The following is a 12,182-nucleotide window of genomic DNA, read 5'->3' on the forward strand; positions in this document are numbered from 1 at the left end:
ATCTGGCTCTCAGAGTCAGCAAGCATCCACTGTCTTTGGATCTGTTGGGTTATTTGATCAGCCATCTCATCACTTAACCAGTGTTGGGAATGAGGCCATAAATAAGCCAAAGTCCAGGTCTGTTGTGGGGTGGAGGTCCGGAAACATACAACTTGGTAATAATGGAAGGGTATTTGTTTGGGCTTGGATGATTTGGGTTTTGACAAGTGAATAGGAGTCCCCTGAGAAGGAACAGGAACATTTCAGGCTTCACTTACCACTGGCTGAAGATAAGAAAGTGTCCCTGCACAGAATTCATGAGTAGGAAGAGGTGCTATAAGGTGACAGGAGAGCATGACTCAGGAATGAGACCATTCTGAGCCTGATGGCAAATCTCCCTGACAGTAATTTTGGCTCCTGCTCCCCTAGTCAAGCCTCCAGCTCTTCCTGAGGCTCGGCTGGAAGAGTGCCTGGCCAAGCCACATTGCCGCCCAGCACCAAGAGCTGCTGGGAGCACCATGGTGGAGGGAGGACTGGGGCCAGCACACCGACTGGACCCCGACCCTTCACAGGCTGCCTCCTCCATGCCTGGCATTGCCAGCCCTCCAAGACTGCAGCCTCACACTGCCCTGACCGCAGTACCGGGCACCCTCACCTCCCTCCTGGTGCCAGCCTTGATTGGCCCTTTTCTGGACCTGTGACCTGGCTCTGAGGTCAGTACCTGAACTCCCTGAGGCTACTCTATCATGGCCACGGTCCTGACATCATGCAAACAGCCTAAGTGACTGCACAGTCTTGGGCATTCTCAGGCCAGGGACGAACCAGCTGTGTGCCCAAAGCTGTCCAGGACTGAGTGGACCCATTGCAAGGCAGGCCTAGGAGGGGTGCGCTTGGTCACCTGAGCACCAGGGAATGCAGAGTCCTGGGTGGATTTGGTCTCAGCTAAATTGCTTTGCATGAACCTCTGGTAGTGCTAATTGCATGTCCAAGTATGACACAATGTCCCTTTTCCTCCAGCTTCCCCACATGATGAGAGAACAGCTTGGCCCATTGCTTCACTAAAGGGACACTGAAGGCACCTATGAGCGACTTGTCTATTGGTCTTACTATTGATCTCCATGCAGCACCTACGACTTCTGGGTAATACTCCAGGGTGGGGATTGAGCAGGAGGTGAAACACAGGGCCTGCCTTCTGGGAGCTTCCATCTGGCAGGCAGACACACAACACAGACATTCCTGACAGTATCAGAGGCTGGCCCAGGGCCGGGGGAGCGACCGGTGGGAGGAGATGCTGTTACTTTATATGGGGGGTCCCAGACGGGCCTGCAGTGAGATGGTATCAGAAGAGAGGCCTGATACATAGGTGACCGAAGAGCAGTGCCTGCCAGGCCAAAGGCCTCAGGCAGGCCTGGTCCGGAGTTTCTGATGAACACCAGGGGGACAGACTGGCTGGTCTGGCTACCTTGCTTCTGAGCCCCCCAAGCCCTGCTGGGAAAATGGGTGTCCTATCTCTTTCAGCCACCTACGCAGACCAGGGCACTTGTTCTCATCGCACTGCAGGGCACTTGCCTCCCCCATCACCCGCCTGGGATGCTTCCCGCAGCCACAGCCTGGAGCTGCTCTTAGGAAGCAATGGTATTTACACCTCTGTGGGTCTTCAGTCCTGAACTCCGTCTGCATGCTGAGCGTGTCTCGTCTCCCCCTCCAAAACAGCATCAAGCAGGAGTGCAGTCTGAGACAGAGGCGAATGTATGTCGACTGTAGCACAGACAGGACTGATGAGAGGCCTGGAGCTGGAAGTGAGACCTGAGATGGGTGCACAGAGCCTTCTGGGAGCAAGGAAGGATGGAACTCTAAATGAAGTTTTTTATGTCAACCTTGGTGGTTTTTTTTTTTTTAATCTTTTGAAGAAAAACAATTGCCAATTTCTGTGCTGGATCAGGCACTGTTCTAAGCACGTATTCCTGTGTGGAATCCTCAGAAACACCTGTGGTGTAGCAAGTGCTATTATCATCCTCATTTTATAGGTCAGCATTGTGAAGCACAGAGAGGTTAAGTGATTCATCCAGGGTCACACAGCTAGCAAATGGCAGAGCCAAGATGCAAACCCCAAATATCCCTGTTTTCTTATTCTTCTCCTTATATTCTGACCCCAGATCCTGGTCCCCAAGGTGAAATCTTTATTTATCTTATAATTTGTTTATTTATTTTTATTTATTTTTCTAATATTTTAATTAAACCCCCACCCTTTTATTTGGTTTTTTGAGACAGAGTCCAGACTTTCCTTGAATTCTCTGTGTAAACCAGCTTGGGCTCCAACACGTGGCAATCCTCCTGCCTCAGCCTCCGAAATGCTGGGAATACAGGTATATGTCACCACGGTCAAGAGAAGCTGTCCTGGTCTGTGAGTTCCCTTCATTCCAGCATAAGTACACACACACACACACACACACACACACACACACACACACACTGACCGTCCAGACAGGAGGAGGTTGTGATCTATGTCACTCCTGGCAGTGCCACCTGTTGTAATACTTAGGGCTCAATCCAGCCCTTTTTATGCTTATTTATTTTTATTTTTAGTTTGTTTTTATATTTTTAGTACTACAGATTGAAACCACGGCCTCACACTGAGCTACACGCCCAGCCCTTTTATTATTTTTTTCTTTCCTTGTATTACTCTTTCTTCACTTACTCACCGACGCCCGGCTCCACGAGGGCTGAGGTCTCAGCACGCACCACTGTGTCTGGGAGGAGGTGCCCCTTTCTGATGACAGCTTGGGCTCCAGGGCCAGGCTAGGAGGTCTTGGCTTTCCTTGTGGGCTCAGAGGGGCTTGGAGGCCCCGCAGCCTGTGACACTGTGAGACAGTTAGGTAGAGGACAGGGGACCTCAGCTCTGCATACCCTCAGATACCCCTGCCTGCGGGTGAGAGGCGGACCCCGTGGCCTGTGTCTTCTGTGTCTCCTGTGTCTCCTGTGTCTGGGGATATCAGCCCCGGGATACGGGTCTTCCCTGCCACGTGCCACACAATGGGTCCCCAGGGAGGCGATGCCCAGGGATGCTTGAAGGCAGAGGGGGATGAATGAAAGCTGACACTTCCCCACCCCTGACAGGCAGCCATGGTCCTCCTCCGGCTCCTCAGCATCTGAGGACAGGCCTGGTAATTAATGTGCCAGGGGCTGCATTGACAAAGCAGAAAAGCAGGCTCAGGGCAGGGAGTGAGTGAGTCAGGCAGGAGCGGGGGAGAGAGCCGGCAGGGGTGCGACTGTCCGTGGGCCAGGCGGGGTGGGCTGGGACTGCGCACGGCGGAGGCTCAGAACAGTCTGCATCAGAGGCGCCGCACGTGAGCGAGCGAGCACGCGACGGTGTCCGCGAGGACGCGCGTGTGGCCCAGGGGACGAGCGTGTGAGTGACGGCTAGGAAGGGGGCTGCAGCGAGGGGCCAAGGGGCACCGGTCTCTCTCTTTTGTCCCCACCTCAGCCACGAGGGCTTCCTTGTGTGGAGTGAGGGCCGCGCTGGAGCGGTGAGATTTCATTACCTTTCCCTTTGTGTGATATTTTCGTGTTAGAAATGTAAGACTGGAGCTATAAATAATCCAGTCACAGCTGCGGCGTCCTGGAGATGGATGTGCACGCTGATGCCAGCGCTCACTCAGGCAGGGTGGGGTGGGGGAGCTTTGTTCTGCAAAGCCCAGATGAAAGCTGCCTCCCCCAGGGTGGACTCCAGCCCCAGCTGCCCAACCAGGTCTCCCTCCTGACCCCGGCACCCAGGCACCCAGGGGGAGCTCAGTGATACCCAGACCCCACCCCACCTGTCTTGGGCAACCTGAGCCGTGCAGTGGGGCAGGTGGGGTCTGTGTAGGGGAGTCCAGGGCAGAAGAAGTGGGGTGGGCAGAAGGTGTCTTAGTTGAGGGCCAGGCCCAGCTGTGCCTGGTGACGCCACAGATGGCCCAGAGAGAGGCAGACTCAGGCTGATGAGGTTCCTGGAGCACAAGACAATGACAGCCCTATTGCTGTTCTTCCTATGGCCTGAGACATTGGCCTGTGCCTCCCTAGCAAAGACCGTCATGTTCACCTCCATGCAAAACTATGTCTGCCGGAAGTGGCAGTGCACACCTGTGATCTCAGCCCTATGGGAGGCTGAGGTGGGAACATCATGAGCTGGAGCCCACTCTGGGTAGTTTACATAACAAAGGCTGAGCCAGACAGCTCACTAAAAGCTCAACACCAGCCTGGGCTACATAGTGAGTTCACAGGAAGTCTGAACTACATATGGAGACCCTGTTTCATAAAAACAAAATAAATGGGTTGTGGTGGCACATACCTGTAATCTCAGTACTTGGGAGGCTGAGGCAAGAGGATTGCTGTGAGTTTAGGGCCAGCCTGGGTTACATAGTGGGTTCAAGGCCATCATCCTGACTACATAGCAAGCCCTTGTTTAAAAAAAAAGGGTGGGGGGTGCTGCAGGACATAGCTCAGTGTAAAGACCCTGAGTTCAATCCCCAGGACCAGCAAAGCAGCGCAACACTAGACTATGGGATCAGGGCATCCTGCACCCCAGGAAAGTGCATGTGTCTTTCTCCTGGGATGGGGAGTGGAATCAGGGTCTCCCCAGGTCACCTCCCAGGAGCTGTCCTCAGGTCTGTGAGGACAGAAGGGGGGCTGAAGGGGAGGAGTAACATTTGGGAGCTCAGACCTGGGTTTCTCCTTGGAATCTGTGGGTGCTGTGAGGCGTCTCTGAGAGTTGCCCAGTGTCTGCAGCCGGTGGTGCACCTGTGACTCCCACATTTCCCTGCCTAGGCACTTTCCACCTCCGTCCCTCAGAGCCCTGGGCTCCTGAGGGCAGGGCACACACAGGCTTTGCATTCATTGCAACCCAGGTGACTGTCACCCTCTGCCAGAGTCAGTCACCCTGCGCTCATTTCAGCAGAGCCCATGCCCTCTGTGCTGTGTGTGGAGGGAGGGCAGGGCTGCCTGGGTCCTGCCAGTCCCCAGCCTGCCCACCGGGGCTGTAGATCTCTGGGACCCTGCCTGCTGCTTCCCTGCCAGGGAGCCACTCACCACCACGTGCTTCCTCTCTTGCTCCTGGGTGGTTACACCAGCCAGGGTTCCTACTGGAATCAGGAGAAATGCAACCTGATGCTCCAGAAGATACCCTGGAAGACTTGAGGGTGCTCAGGGTGTTGACAGGGCAGCTGGAGACCCGGCTTGGAAAACAGTGGGCAGCACTGCCAGGGCAGTCAGATTAAGACAGCTCTGCTGGCCCCACTGCTGCCACCCATGGGTCCCCCCAACAAGAGTCTCTGCCACAACCCAGATCTCTGCCAGGAGTAATTCCCAAACTGACCCTGAGTGTCACTCCCTACCACTCTGAGGCCCAGTGGGAATTTCTGTCTGGCTGGATTGAGGAGCCATCTTGGTGGCCAGCAGGTAGGAGGAGGTGGATTTCCCAGCCCTTCTTATTTTTGTTGTTTCTTTCTCGCCCTCTCTTCTCTCACTCCTTTTTCTCTCTTTTCTTTTCTTTCTTTCTTGTCATTAAGATGCCAAGGCTGAGCTACAGCTGGTGACCCTCCTGGCATAGCCTCCCAGAGCACACCACCATGCCCTGCTGTACTTTCTCATTTTGAGACAGTCTTCCTAAATTTCCCAGGCTGGTCTTGAACTTGGGATCCTCTACATCACCCTCCTGAGTAGCTGGGATTATAGACGTGCACCACAACCACCACACCAGGTGCTCAGCTTTGATTGATTTCTGTAATGAAAAGCAGGATTAATTTCCATAAACACCTCCCAGGACAGGGAGCCCCCACACTCCCTGCACAACAGCAGTAGAGCATTCTGGATGGTCTTCATCAGTTCCTCAGCCTCCCAGCCTTCTATCCTGTCCCTTCTCTGAGGTCCACTACGTAAACTTAGTGCCTTCTGGCTGCTGGTTTATTTACCATTTACCGGAGGAGAATGGAAACTTTTCCCCTTGCTGTGGCTCTCTAGCTTCCTGTCACCTCCTCCCTGTCCCATCAAGCTTCTACCACCCTTTGCAGACTCTCTTCTAGTGCCTTCCTAAAAAAAAAATTTTTTTTTTTGTCTTTTTCGTTTTTATTGGTACCGGGGATCAAACTCACAACTGCCTGCTTGCAAGGCAGGCGCTTATGCCGCTGAGCTAAATCCCCAGCCTCTAGTGCCTTCTTAAAGGCTCCTCCATTGTGCCCGTAGTAGGGATACCCACTTTCTGCTGGAACCCAGATGATAGAGGAGGATTGAAAATTGGGAGGCAATAGATCCCCAGGAAATGCCACAGCATGGCAGGACAGGTGCCCATCGGGAGCAGGCAGCAGGGGAAAATAGCAAGAGAAAGACTTGGAGCCAAGCTTTCACGGGTCTCACGTTCAGCTGTGGGAATCTGGTCAGGTTCCTTAGCCAAAGCTTAACGCTGAGAAATAAAGATGAATAGTTATCTCCCAGATCTGGTGTGAGGGGAGATCGATCTATTAATTAAGCACTTGGCACATGAAGACCAGTGACAGCCTGGGCCATTTGTCAGGAGCAGCTCTTGGAGCACGGTTTAGAGCACAATTCTGACACCTCTCCTGGTCTGGAGGAGGAGGGTGCACTTCTGACATGGTGGTGACACCTGTCCTGATGTGGCCTAGGAAACCATAGCCATCGGTTTGCATATTCTTTGCCTCAGGAGAAGGGAAGTCAGATTCTGCAGGAGTCACAAGGGCCAGGCTTCTGTTTATCTAGCATCCATTGCCACCAGCACTGTCTGGGTCCTGAGTCATTGGGTCAACCCAGTCCTCTCAGCAATGCAAATGTCCGGCCAGCCCTTGCCTTTAATCTGCAAGCTACTGCAGCCCTGGCAAGGATATTTAAGGTCTCCTTGCTCTTCCAGGGCTTTCTCTGGCTCTTTCAACCCCTAAAAAGCCAGCCTCATGCTTCCCACATGCAACATGGACACATGCAACACATGTACAACACACACACACACACACACACACACACACACACACTCACACTCTGCTTCATTGCCCTCTCACCAGAGTCAGTGCTAGGGAAGTATACACACTAACCTGAACTTCTCCATTCCACGTTACCCCAACCTCCATCTCCACCATTCCTACCATCCCGGCTAGGGGTTCTGACATTCTTCAGCTGGTTGAAGTACAAGAGGTAGAAAAAAAAATCATGTCACAGGCATACTGTGAAGGGTGATGCAAGCTTGGTGATCTCCAGCTGGTTCCTGGGATGACAACGAAAATGAGAGAGAACAAGGGATCCTGCCCGAAAGTTATCTTTCTATATTCACTTGCCCAGAACAGCAGCATTCACTTCTATTGAGCATTTGCTATGTGCCCAGCTGCAGGGTGTGCCCTGCCTGCTGCACCAAAGGGTGGCAGACACACAGAGCCCAGCGAGCCTGAGCAGTGCAATGAAGTGACTACAGGGGAGCCTTTGCATTAGGGTGGCACAGTGGGACCATCTTGGAAGACTTCCTCAAGTAGGTGGCGAGATTGGCATATGCACAGATCTGAAGCAATGTTTAGATAGCTGCTAGTGCCCTGCGGGTCACTGTGATTAGAGCTCAGAGCTGGAGGGTGGGGTCACAAGGGGAGCTGATTGGGGCAGAGCAGTTGAGATCCTACAGGGCCTTGCAAAGGCCTTTTTGAGGGCTTGAAGTTTTTTGAGCCTATTCCCAGCCCATTCTCTGCCTGCTGCAGCAAGTGAGGTCCTGAAGGAACCTTTCCCATGGGGCCCTCCTTGAGCTGCGTGGGCTCCAGGCAGTTGCCCTACACCCTCTGCACCCCACCCCCTGGCCTGGCGTCCTAGGAGGACTGAGTTGCAGGTGCTAGTGGTAGGTAGGCAGCAGAGGCTGAAGGAGGAAGACTGCAGAGCCCCAGCCCTAACCAACCAGCCGAATGAAGGCTTCAGTGCAGCCTCCCTGGGAGCGGGCTGTCCAAGCTTCAGGTGCAATTGATGGTAAAACAGACTTTGTGGAATTTTCTTTCTCCCGTGACTAAGTAGGCTTGCAACTACCTCCTGCCCTATTTGTCCCAGCTGATCTCTTGCTCAGATCTGCTTGGGAACAGGCAAATAATGTCTCTGGAGAAGCATGGCTCTGTGTGTTTGTGTGTAGCTCTGTGTGCGTGCATGAAATCATCTCACGTGCATGTGAGGAGTCTGTGAAAGGGAGTGTGGGTCCTTACGTGTGCATGGAAACAGCTCCGCTGTGCAGTGTGCAGGAGCAAATGTGCTTGAGACCTTTGTGGCTGCCTGAGGATCACAGATGTGCAGGAAGGTGTGGAGGTGTTTAAGTGTGCAGAGGGTATGAGAAGCACGGGTGTGAGTGTGAGTGTGTGTGTAATGTGTAATGCCGATGTGCATCCAACTCTGCAGCTCCAGCTTTGTGAATATTTATATGCATTAGGCTGGGGATATAGCTCAGTGGCACAGTGCCTGCCTGGCAAATGTGAGGTCCGGAGTTCAATTCCCAATGCCAAAAAAAACTTTTATAGTCATTGAAGCAGTAAAGCATTGAATAGGTCCTAGTGCCTCTCCTCTTGCTTCTTTTTAATCCATTCTCCCTCCAGTAACCAATGTGAGCTTTTAGAAATGCAAATCACATCATGTCACTCCTAGGCTAGAAATCCTCTGTAGCTTCCCATTGCATTCAGAGTAATAGCTTGTGACTATGACCTACAGCATGTGGCCCCACTCCAATCTTTCAGACTTTGTGGCCTCACTGTCTCCCTTCTTGGACACACCCTGTCTCAGCCAGATAGCCAACAGCCTTCAAGCCACATCCTTTCTCTTGATCCTCTTTGCTGCCATGTGTTGTTTTGACTCCAAGTGTGATGACTTTCTCAGTGGGGTCTCCTCAGCCCAACTCCAAGCCGTTCCTGCAACCCGGCTCCCCAAGCGCTGGATCAGCTGGTCAGAAGCAGATGCCAAACAGTTAGGTTTGAATGGGGTTTGGCAGGGAAAAGAATATCAAGGAGTCCTGGTTGAGTGGGTGAACCAGTAGACCATGGTAAACATCACACAAGGTCTTTGCCAGTCTGTAGGGTATCACAAGTAAAGACTGACCATGAAAAAAAGTCCTGAAAAAACATACTAAAGTCTTGAGTCAAATGGAAGTGGCTGGACTCTGCCACATCCTGGCTTGGTTAAAGATTACAATTATCATCTCAAAGGCTGAGTTCAAGAGACTGAACAGACAAGCCACACACTGAGCGAAAAGATTTGTAAAAAGACACATCTGATTAAAACAAAAAACAAATCATTATTCCAAATATGCAAAGAACTCTTAAAATTCAGCAAGAAAATGAAAGCTGGGCATAGTGGCATACCCCTGTAATCTCAGCACTCAGGCAGCTTAGGCAGGAGGATCACTGCAAGTTCGAGGCCAGCGTGGGCCACAGAGTGAGTTCAAGGCCAGCCTGAACTATATAGTGAGACCATGTCTCAAACAAGCAAGCAAACAAACAACAACAACAATAAAACAAAAAAGGAAAAAAAATGACCAACCAGATTAAATAATGAGCAAAAGACCCAAACAGACAAACCACCAAAGGAGATATATTCTTGTAGATAGCAAGTATCTGAAAAGATGTTCAACATCATGTCACCATGGGATTGCAAATTAAACAGCACTGAGCACAGCACCTGTTTGGCAAGCACACCTGTTTGGCATTCTGGGTTTGATTCTTGATACCAACAACAACAACAAAAACAAAATATCATTGAAGGACTGGGAAGTCCTAGGTCAGTGCTAGGGAATTTGCCTACTACGAGCAAAGTTCTGGATCCTGTTCTCAATGCCATAAAATAGTAACAATGGCAATGGAAGCTGGAGCACTTGTTCGGCCTGTGTGAGACCCTAACACTAAACAATTAAACCCAATCCTGCCAAACAACAACAGTATTGAAATCCAACCACACATCTATGAGAATGGCTGAGAGCAGAGCCCTGACAACACCAAATGTTGATGAGGATGTGGAGCAACAGAAATGCTCATTCATTGCTGGTGGGAATGCAGATGGTACAGCCTCTCTCAGAGACAGTTTGGTGGTCTTCCACAACTAAAATGCTCTCCTTAGTATTTGCCCAAACTGAAAACTTAAGTCCCTGCAAAAACTTGTACATAGATGTTTATAGCAGCTTTATTCATAATTGACATAACTGGGGAGCAATCAAAACGTTCTCAGTAAGTGAATGGACAAATAAGCTGTGCTATATACAGCAGCAATGGAATATTACCCAGTGCCAAAAAGAAATGAGCTATCAAGTTATGGAAAGACATGCAGGAAACTTAAATGCATAGTAGGAAGTGGAAGAAGTCAAATGAAAAGGTTCCATATGTATAATTTCGACTATATAATATTCTGAAAAAGGTAAAACTATGAAAACCATAACATAATCCCTGGTTGCTGGACACACCGAGGATTTTTAGGGAAATGAAACAATTCTGAGGATACTATAGTGGTGGATATTTGTCATTATGCATTTGTCCAAATGCAGAACAGACAATACTAAGAGCTAATCCTCAATCCTCACTTACACTGTGAACTTTGAGTGCTTACAATGTATCCGTGTAAGTCTACTGATTGTAGTACAGGTGCCACTTTGGGATGGGAGGTTGTGTGGGGATGGAGGTGTGGTGTGGTGTGGGAAATCTCTGTACCTTCTGTGCCATTTTGCTGTGAACCTAAACTGCTTGAAATTCACTTAGAAAAAAAGTAAAAAGGAGAAGGGAAGGGGAGAGAGGGGTGGGGAGGGGAGGGCAGGGGAGGGGAGGGAGGGGGCTTTGGGTATTCTGCCTAGGTTCTCTGGCCCTCTTTCCCCACCCTCCTTCTTCCCCTGTGCAGCCCAGGGGGTCTGGTTTCCCAGCAGGGGCATGTGTTCACTGGCCTGTCTGCCTGCCTGTCTTTTCTTCTTGGTTTGCTGGATACTTTGTTAAAGATTTTCCAGTTTAGGGGCCAGCCTGGCTGGAAGCTTCAGGGTCTCTGTGGTTCCTTTTCCAAACTTGTAACCCCTCCACCCAGCTCAGCTTCCTGCCAGCCCCTGGTCTTCTGGAAAGAATCTCACAAGCAAACAACAGCTACAATCTGTTCTGCAACCCTGTCTTGGTATAAATATGTACCCTGATACCCAACAGAGGAAAAAGAAATTCAAGATTGGAGAGAAAAGAAAATCCTGGATAACTCATTAACACTACCTCCGACCAGGCTTAATCTGGCCTCCTTTGGAGTTAGACAGAAGCCAAGGAAAAACATCTCCCTCCCTCCCCACACACACTCTAGGAGCAAAGCTGTCATGTAGAACAGACTTGAGGGGCGCCCGCCGACTGTGCACCCCTCTTCCATCTCCCAGGCCTTGATTAAGACTTTTAGAGGCATTAAGCTCTAAATAGATTGGGTATCTCCAGCCCCACCAGTGATGCAAAAGAAAATCAATACTAAGCCAGGAGGGTGAAGAAGTCCTTCAGTGCTTTGAATTATTCCATGAGTGATCACTTTGAAGTATTTTATTTTCTCAAATATCCAATATAAAATTCTGAGATGATTTTCTCCTTCTTTGCTGATGATCTTTGTATGAGTTTGGTCTGCACCCAGCTTTTCTCTGTACCCAGCTTTCACCGCCAACCTGGCTTCCTGCCCTGTGTTGGGGCTCTCGAAGGGTGTCCCAAGGCTAACCCTGAGGACCAACAGGACCTTTCCATGAAAACAGGGTCAGAGTCAAGTTCTTTCTCACCAAGTGTGGTGGGCTTGTTTCCTACTACAGGGAACCGCTTGATCAGAGATCAGATGAAAGGGAGTTTGAAGGACATAGCCTTCCCTGGCTTTTGGGAAAGGGCCTTAGCAAGTGTAATTCAGTTTGCAACATAAGACTTGAGTGAAATAAATACCATGTTGTAAGTAAAACACAAGTTGGCTGGAGTGACTGACTAACACTAAGTCTTGTCTTCTGGTGGCCCTGGGCTCTTCTGATCTTGGAGTAGCCCAGGTGTGGAACAGGAGTGCCACTGGTCCTGGGGGCTATCAGCATTGATGTCACAGCTACATAGTTAGTCCTACTGGGTGTCAGGTAAATGCTTCAAACATGTCATCTCATCCGTACAGCATCCTTGGGAGGTATGGACATTTTTGACCCCATCTTACAGAAACACTCTGAAAGGCAAAGGGATTTGCCCAAGGCAGGA

The 12,182-nt window shown here is 50.6% G+C and overlaps 1 long non-coding RNA gene across 1 annotated transcript; it reads left to right on the forward strand.

Moving 5' to 3' along the window:
• Positions 1 to 278: 278 nt before the first annotated feature.
• Positions 279 to 10,737, forward strand: LOC106028219 (uncharacterized). Its single transcript, XR_010044926.1, has 3 exons — positions 279 to 692; positions 997 to 1,119; positions 1,498 to 10,737. It is a non-coding gene; the product is annotated as an uncharacterized LOC106028219 (long non-coding RNA).
• The last annotated feature ends 1,445 nt before the right edge of the window (positions 10,738 to 12,182 follow it).

The sequence above is a fragment of the Cavia porcellus genome, unplaced genomic scaffold (genome assembly GCF_034190915.1).
Source record: "Cavia porcellus strain 051 isolate PalLab524CR breed Dunkin Hartley unplaced genomic scaffold, mCavPor4.1 scaffold_31, whole genome shotgun sequence".
NCBI lineage: Eukaryota > Metazoa > Chordata > Mammalia > Rodentia > Caviidae > Cavia > Cavia porcellus.